The sequence below is a fragment of the Kogia breviceps genome, chromosome 16 (genome assembly GCF_026419965.1).
Source record: "Kogia breviceps isolate mKogBre1 chromosome 16, mKogBre1 haplotype 1, whole genome shotgun sequence".
Lineage (NCBI taxonomy): Eukaryota > Metazoa > Chordata > Mammalia > Artiodactyla > Physeteridae > Kogia > Kogia breviceps.
In genome coordinates this window covers 22356777-22365528 of record NC_081325.1, presented here as the reverse complement: position 1 = coordinate 22365528, position 8752 = coordinate 22356777, and the positions used below count along the sequence as shown (strand labels likewise).

General features: G+C 45.5%; 1 pseudogene; it reads left to right on the top strand.

The window, feature by feature from the left end:
- Positions 1-768: 768 nt before the first annotated feature.
- On the top strand, positions 769-1830 carry LOC131743313 (calponin-3 pseudogene; annotated as a pseudogene).
- Positions 1831-8752: the final 6922 nt, after the last annotated feature.

Below are 8752 nucleotides of genomic sequence, written 5' to 3'. Positions count from 1 at the left end.
TGTAACAGGAGGAGACAGATAATAAATAAGTAAAATATATAGAATTTTGATGCTAATAAATGCTATAGAGAAAAAGTGTATGGACCTAGAGACCTACAAAGACAATTGAGAGCTCTTCTCATCTCCCTCTTTGGGAGAGAGAAAAAGTGCTTGTGATCTGGTGCTGGAGGACACTCAGAAAGAAGGAGGGATCTTCTCTTTCTTCGGATGATTGCAGTCTAGAACTAAAGCCAGGTGATCCCCAGCATGTTGGAGAAGGAAGCAGGGTTGGCTGGAGACCAACCAGAGGAAAGCGAGAATGTGGTATCATACTTGTCTTATGTGGGGGAAAGACAGATTTTTTTGTGTGCAAGAAAGTGCTAGGGAAAGGTAAATATAATTAAAGGTCTTAATTCAATTTACCCAGTAGAAGTCTGGAAAGGAGAGATGAATCCAGAAAATTAAAATGCAGAAAATATAAGATAAAATGTCAAAAAAAAAAGCCAGAAATAAATGAAAATGTTGAACTCACCATTTAGAAGGTAGAGTCTTAAAAAAATAAATAAGATCTAGTAACATTTTAACCACAAGAAGAGACACACTTAAAAAGGATCGAGACAGATAAAACATAAAGAGATGGGAAAAGATTAAGGTATGGGAACTGAAAGATAACCAAGATACCAATTTTAATATTAGAAAAAATAGGATTCAAAGTTTAAATGTCATAGACAGTCCGACTGAGTAGCCGAGGCACCACCCGCGCCCCGCCGCCAAGTCCGGGCGATTCCTGCGCCGCCCAGGGGAGCAAGCTCCGAGCATCTTGCGGTGCGGCCACTCCTCGGGGCCAGGAGCTGGGAAGCCAAGTGCGAGAAACCCCCGGACCAGAGCTCAGCCTCTTCCCGCCTACCGAATCATCATGACCCACTTCAACAAGGGCCCTTCCTATGGGCTCTCGGCCGAAGTCAAGAACAAGATTGCTTCCAAGTATGATCATCAGGCAGAAGAAGATCTTCACAATTGGATAGAAGAGGTGACCATGGGCTTCCCTGGTGGTGCAGTGGTTGAGAATCCACCTGCCGATGCAGGGGACGCGGGTTCGTGCCCCGGTCCGGGAAGATCCCACGTGCCGCAGAGCGGCTGGGCCCATGAGCCATGGCCACTGAGCCTGCGCATCCGGAGCCTGTGCTCTGCAACGGGAGAGGCCACAACAGTGAGAGGCCCGTGTACCACAAAAGAAAAAAAAAAAAAAAAGAAGAGGTGACCAGCATGAGCATTGGCACCAACTTTCAGCTGGGCCTAAAAGATGGCATAGTCCTCTGTGAACTCATAAACAAGCTACAGCCAGGCTCAGTGAAGAAGGTCACTGAGCCCTCATTAAACTGGCCTCAGTTGGAGAATATTGGCAACTTTATCAAAACTATTCAGGCTTATGGTATGAAGCCACATGACATATTTGAAGCAAATGATCTTTTTGAGAATGGAAACATGACCCAGGTTCAGACTACGCTGGTGGCCCTAGCAGGTCTGGCTAAAACAAAAGGATTCCATACAACCATTGACATTGGAGTTAAGCATGCAGAAAAACAAACAAGATGTTTTGATGAAGGAAAATTAAAAGCTGGCCAAAGTATAATTGGTTTGCAGATGGGCACCAACAAAGGAGCCAGCCAGGCGGGGATGTTAGCACCGGGTACCCGAAGAGACATCTACTATCAGAAGCTAACGTTACAAGCCGTGGACAACTCGACAATTTCTCTACAGATGGGTACCAACAAAGTAAATATAATTAAAGGTCTTAATTCAATTTACCCAGTAGAAGTCTGGAAAGGAGAGATGAATCCAGAAAATTAAGAGTAGAAAATTGTTCATTTATTTGATTAGTAATGGTGGTGGGAGCACAAGCTAGTACAATGCTTTAGAAAACAATTTGCCATTATCTTGTAATGTTAAAATAGTAACTTCCAACTCAGTAATTCCACTCCTAGAAATATACCCTAAAGATTCTTAATTATGTGCACTTGTAGACATATGCAAGAATATTGTTAGCAGCTTTCTTTGAAATAGCAAAAAAGGAAATTTTAAATTTTTTTAAAAAGGAAGCAGCTAGTTCCCTGGTGGTCTAGTGGTTAGGATTTGGTGCTTTCACTGCTGTGGCCTGGGTTCAATCTCTGGTCGGGGACCTGAGATCCTGCAAGTCACATGTCGCAGCCCAAATTTTAAACAATAAAAACAAAAATAAAAAGGAAGCAACCTAAATGTCCATCCGTTGGAAAATGGATAAACAACTTGTGTTATAGTCACAATGGATTGCTTTTAAGCGGTGGGATTGAGGTAAGAAAGTGGAGGTTGAAGATGAAAGAGGAAAAGGAGGGGGGATTTGCACCATTAAATGAGCCTAGTGTGCTGTAATCTGCAACTGAGTAAGACAGAAATGAAAAGGCAAGGATTTGTTGTAAAGATACGATGTTACTTCCTGGTCCACAAGCACAGGAATGTGGCTGGGCTGGGCTTCAGAAAGCTACAGAAATTAAGGTCTGCCAAGCTTCTAGGTCTCTTTCTCCATCTCTCGTCTCTGCTTCTCCATATGGATTTGTTACATTCCTCTCTCAGAGGACTTATTTCCTCTGCATCTTCTGCAGGTTCACAGTGAAGGTGGCTGCTTCATGGCTGTTAAATTTGTAAGTTGCAGCTCCAGCCACCTAATGTGTACGACCTAATTCTTCCTGGATCCCAATTAAAAATTTCCAGAAAAGAGATTCCCTTACAGGGTCAAGTGCCAGCTCTAAAAACTATGGATCCTATGATACAAATACAGCTGCCAGAGGTCCACTGCAGAGACCTGTGGATGGGGATGGCAGTTCCCCAAAGCAGGGGATCCTTGTGAGCTGAACGGTACTTGCAAATGACCAATCTCAGAATCAAACTGACGGGAAGGGGAAACTGAGACGAAGTGAGAGAGTAGCCTTGACGTACATACACTACCAAATGTTAAAATAGACAGCTAGTAGGAAGCAGCTGCTTAGCACAGGGAGATCAGCTCCGTGCTTTGTGACCACCTAGAGGGGTGGGATAGGGAGGGTGGGAGCTCAAGAGGGAGGGGATATGGGGATATATGTATACGTAGAGCTGATTCACTTTGTTATATAGCAGAAACTATCGCAGCATTGTAAAGCAATTATACTCCAATAAAGATGTAAAAAAAATCAAACTGACATTCATGTACAGGTCAAAGGACAAGGAGCTTGGCTCTGATGCCCAAAATCTGGGTTTGCAAGCACACTCATTTTGCCTACACCCTGAACCAATTCATCATTTGAAGTGATCCAGAGACATCTTCCAGATAGATGTCTGGAAGGGCAGTTTCTAACATTGTCTAACATTGTCAGAAAGAAGGAGGCATTAAATGGGCATCCCAAGGGAGGAGTGACAGGGCCTCTGATGTGGCCTCTGCACTGCTTCCATATTGGGGTCCCAAAAGGGGAGGAAGGAAGGCAGAGTAGCTGGAGTCAGATTGTAAAATAATTTGTGTGCCTGGCATTTGAATTTAATTTTGACAATGGAGGGCGCCCCTGAAGGTTCTAGAGCACAGGGGTGTTGCGTGTGTCCTTTACAGTTAAGGAAAATAAGTGCAGAGGTCCTAGCATAGTCCCCAAAGTTAAACGATGAAAAACAATCACGGTTCCTGATGGAAGTTATTTCTTGAATTTATTCTGGTTTTCATTTAATTTATATTTCTTGGCAAATATCTCTCAGATATACCAGAGAAGTTGTTAAGCAGTCGTTGCCCTGGACAGTGAATACACAGAATCCTTCTCTTCACCACCTGCAGAACAGAAGGCAAAACACTACACCTTCACCTGCTGCGTGGTTGGAGGACTTTTATAAATAGAGTCTGTGGAGAAGGTTCATTGCATTGTACCTCCCAGGAAAAGCCAGCACATTGCGCATTCAGGGCAGTCCGTTGGCAGACAAAGAGTAGGAGATGCTCTGAAAGTCAGTGATGTGAACGAGCCATACTTTACGCAGGGTGCTCTAAATGTGCTGCCCTAATTCTATCTGAGTACCAGTACGTCACCCCATTTATAAGGTAACCTGTCCTTCTGTGCAGCTTATCTTTCCACACTGATTAATTAACATCTGGTTCAATAAGGTTTCACAGCCCATTGACTTTCTTTTTATTGAAGTATAGTTGATTTACAATGTTGTGTTAGTTTCAGGTGTACAGCAAAGTGATTCAGTTTTACATATATATAAATATACAGATTCTTTTCCATTATAGTTTATTATAAGATATTGAATATAGTTCCCCATGCTATGCGGTATGACCTTACTGCTTATCTATTTTATGTATACTAGTATGTTTCTGTTAATCTCAAACTCCTAATTTACCCTCCCCTTCCCCCTTTGGTAAGCATAAGTTTGTTTTCTATGTGAGTCTGTTTCTATTTTGTAAATAAGCTCATTTGTATCATTTTTTAAGATTCCACATATAAGTGATTTTATACGATATTTGTCTTTGGCCTACTTCACTTGGTATGATCATCTCTAGGTCCATCCATGTTGCTGCAAATGGCGTTATTTCATTCTTTTTTATGGCTAAGTAATAGTCCCTTGTGTATATGTAACACATCTTCTTTATCCATTCCTCTGTCAATGGGCACTTAGGTTGCTTCCATGTCTTGGCTACTGTAAACAGTGCTGCCATGAACATTGGGGTGCATGTATCTTTTCGAATTAGTGTTTTCATCTTTTCCATATACATGCCCAGGAGTGGGATTGCTGGATCATATGGTGACTCTACTTTTAGTTTTTTGAGGAACCTCCATGCTGTTCTCCATAGTGCGCAGGCCATTGACTTTTTTTTTTTTTTTTTTCTGTACACGGGCCTCTCACTGTCGTGGCCTCTCCCATTGCGGAGCACAGGTTCCGGACGCGCAGGCTCAGCGGCCATGGCTCATGGGCCCAGCCGCTCCGCGGCATGTGGGATCCTCCCGGACCGGGGCACGAACCCGCGTCCCCTGCATCGGCAGGCGGACTCTCAACTACTGCGCCACCAGGGAAGCCCAGCCCATTGACTTTTGACAAGCTAATCGTGCTCCCACAGTGATAATTCTACTTCTGTCTATATGAACTCATAGTTCATTTTTATTTCCACTAATCCCACAATTCTTGTGCAGAGCGTTGCCAGAGCAGAACTTGATTTAACTGTGTGGTTCTAAGTAGCTGTTGCCTAGTCGTGGTTCACCAAAGGGACAGTAAGCAGAGCAAGATCAACACACTGATGGTCCGTAGGAGAATCGGGCACTTACCACCCCTTAAGGCACAGCTTTGCCACTTCCACGCGTGAAGGCAGGAAAGCATCGCTCCCTTCTTCTTTCCGTCGGCATTTCCTCCTGTCACAGGCAGGAGGGCAGTTTGTGTGAGGAAAGTCAAGAAATACAGATATATATATATATATATATATATATATATATATATATATATTTTTTTTTTTTTTTTTTTGTGGTATGCAGGCCTCTCACTGTTGTGGCCTCTCCCATTGCGGAGCACAGGCTCCGGACGCGCAGGCTCAGTGGCCACGGCTCACGGGCCCAGCCACTCTCTGGCATGTGGGATCTTCCCGGACCGGGGCGCGAACCCGCGTCCCCCGCATCGGCAGGCGGACTCTCAACCACTGCGCCACCAGGGAAGCCCACAGATATATTTTTAAATAGAAATCATAACAGCTTCACTTCCTTCCTCGCCGAGTTATTATGAAGATCCGATGAGAAGCAGTTGAAATCCCTTTGTACGCTGTAAAGGGCAAACTTGCTCTGTGCCTAAAACCCCCCCGACGTCTCCCCCAGGTCCTTGGAATGAAGTCCAGAGTCTGGGCATGGCTCACCTCTGCAGAGGTCTCCTGTCTCTCAGCCGCCTCCAACTCTAGGTACCCCACGGCCTTTGCTCAGGCCAGTCCCTGTCTGTGCCCTTCCTTCCCTGCTCCTCCCTTTCACCCTCACCTGAGTGGGGGATCCTCATCAATGCTTCCTTAGCAACTCGTGCTTTCCCCAGGGCAGCGTCTCTCAGCGGCATCACTGACATTTGGGGCTGGATCGTTTTTCATGAGGAAGGCCGTCCTGTGCACTGTAGGATGTTTAGCAGCATCGACGACCTCTATCAACTAGATACCACTAGCACAACCATGCCCCCCAGGTTCTGACAACTAAAAATGTCTCCAGTCACTACCAAATGTCTGCTGGGGAGCAAAACTGCACCCACTGAAAACCCCCGCTCTAAGGTACTGCTTATATTGGGGCCAATTATACCCCAGATACTTTCAGATGCTAAGGAAAAAAAGAAGAAGAAAAAGATTCCATTATTTGCTAATAGTGGTCTGATCTTGCCTTCAAGCCACCATCACACTGAGAGAAAACACTTCAGCTTGCTTGTTAAAGGTACCCTGTTCTCTTCTGGCTGAACACCATCTCTTTCTTGTGTGAAATGTGGAAAGTTCTTCTCTGAAATTTGACTTCATGTTTACTCATGAATAGCAGCTGCTCACAAAAGTTGTTCACTTTTGAATAAATTGTAAGTTTGCCTCTGAGCACATAAGCGTCCTAAAGGTTTATTTTATCTTGTGTCTCAAGAGAAGCAAGTGGGACTGAATGAGCTGACTGTTGATCGGGTCGCAGACCTGACAGGAGGGAACGGGCCCTATTTCTGGCTATCCCTTTGCCTAGGTCTGTTTGCAGCTTACCGTCTAAGCAGGGGCGTGATGGATTCAGCACTTACCAAAGGCACTTAATAATGTCCCAGTATTTACCCAGAAAAGAGAGGAACAATACCTCTTACTCTGAAATCTCCCCAGAACTTTTCCGGTTATTTAAAACCTCTCCCCTCCCCCAACTTTGGGGAGGATGAAGGAGTGGGGGGGGGGTGCGGACCAGCCCATGTGGTTGCCCCCCCGACCCCCGCCTTCTTTCTCCTCTGCCTCACCGCTCAGAACCCAACAGGATTTGTTTTTCCTCCCCTGCCTGCCCGGCAGGGATTTCCCCCACTCATATTCCCTTCCTTTCCAAATTCCCTGTTCCGCTTCCCTACAGGCATAATGGCAGAGGGGCTGTAGTGAAAGAATCACTACAGGGGCAATAGGAGGAGTTAATTGAAAAGTACCTCCCTTTTGTCACACATCAGCCAATGGTCATCTCTTTCCTTGTTGTGTCCCTTGCAGGGCAGGGTTGTGTTTGCCTTGGGGACCATTGTATCCCCAGTGCTTAGCATGATGCTGTGTAACAAATCACCTGGGATGGAGCACCCTAAAATAACACATATTTATTAGATCACAGTTTCTGTATCTTGGGAGACCTGATGTGGCATAAGCTGGGTCCTCGGCTCCGGGTTTCGCAAAGCTGCGATCAGGTGTCAGTGCCCTGAGACAGAGCCTCACCTGGTTGCTGGCAAAATTCTCCTTGCAGTTATAGATCTCATGATGGCTGCTTCAAGGCCAGCAGGAAAACCTTACACTTTTCAAGAGTTTCATCTGATTCAGATCCACCCAGGTAATTTCCCTTTTGATTAACTCAAAATCAACTGATGGGCAAAATCCCTTAACCTTTGCCATAAGTACACAACCTCATCACAGGAGTGACACACGTCATATTCACAGATCCTGCCCACCTTCAAAAGGAGGGATTATGGGCTTCCCTGGTGGCGCAGTGGTTGAGAGCCCGCCTGCCGATGCAGGGGACACGGGTTCGTGCCCCGGTCCGGGAAGATCCCACGTGCCGCGGAGCGGCTGGGCCCATGAGCCATGGCCGCTGAGCCTGCGCGTCCGGAGCCTGTGCTCCGCAATGGGAGAGGCCACAACAGTGAGAGGGCCGCGTACCGCAAAAAAAAAAAAATAATAATAATTTTTAAAAAGGAGGGATTATACAAGACCATTGGGTGATCATCTTAGAATTTTATTTACCACATACCCCCAAAATATGTGCCTTTGATTGTGCACCAGATATCCTCTACCTTTTCTGTGTCTGGCCCACATTGGCTTCTTTTTCTTCCCTGCCTCTTTACGTCTCCTCATCTATTTATGATCTTTTATAAGCAATGCACTTTTCATCTGCCTTTGTGTTGGTAGACCCATTTTTATCACATGGAAATTTACATATTAAAGTCCCTCCTTTGTAGTATAACATGCATAATACATAAGCAATCATCCCATTTCACAGCACGTCAGGCATAAACCCAAGGCAGAAGATGTTTGTTTGTATATTTTCATAATTCACTTTAGGCTTTAATTACAATGAGGCAATAAAAGAAAGATATGAGGACATTGATCTTGTGGCTGGCAGCTTTGTCATTCGCTTCGTGTTGACAATTCCCAGTGAAATTCAAGCATCTCTCCACTTCAGCTGCTGTTCTCCAGTCTGCTGAGAGCGTTCAAAACAAGTTACCTGCAGCCTTGTGAATATCCAGCTCATTCTGCCCTACTTACTTCTCCAGAGGCACAAAACAAAACAAACCTTTAGGGTTTTTATGCAATCGGAGACAGACTTCTAATTTACTCAAAAGTGAACCTCTTTTGGGCTTCCCTGGTGGCGCAGTGGTTGAGAGTCCGCCTGCCGATGCAGGGGACGAGGGTTCATGCCCCGGTACGGGAAGATCCCACATGCCGCGGAGCGGCTGGGCCCGTGAGCTATGGCCGCTGGGCCTGCGCGTCCGGAGCCTGTGCTCCGCAACGGGAGAGGCCACAGCAATGAGAGGCCCGCATACCACAAAAAAAAAAAAAAAAAAGTGA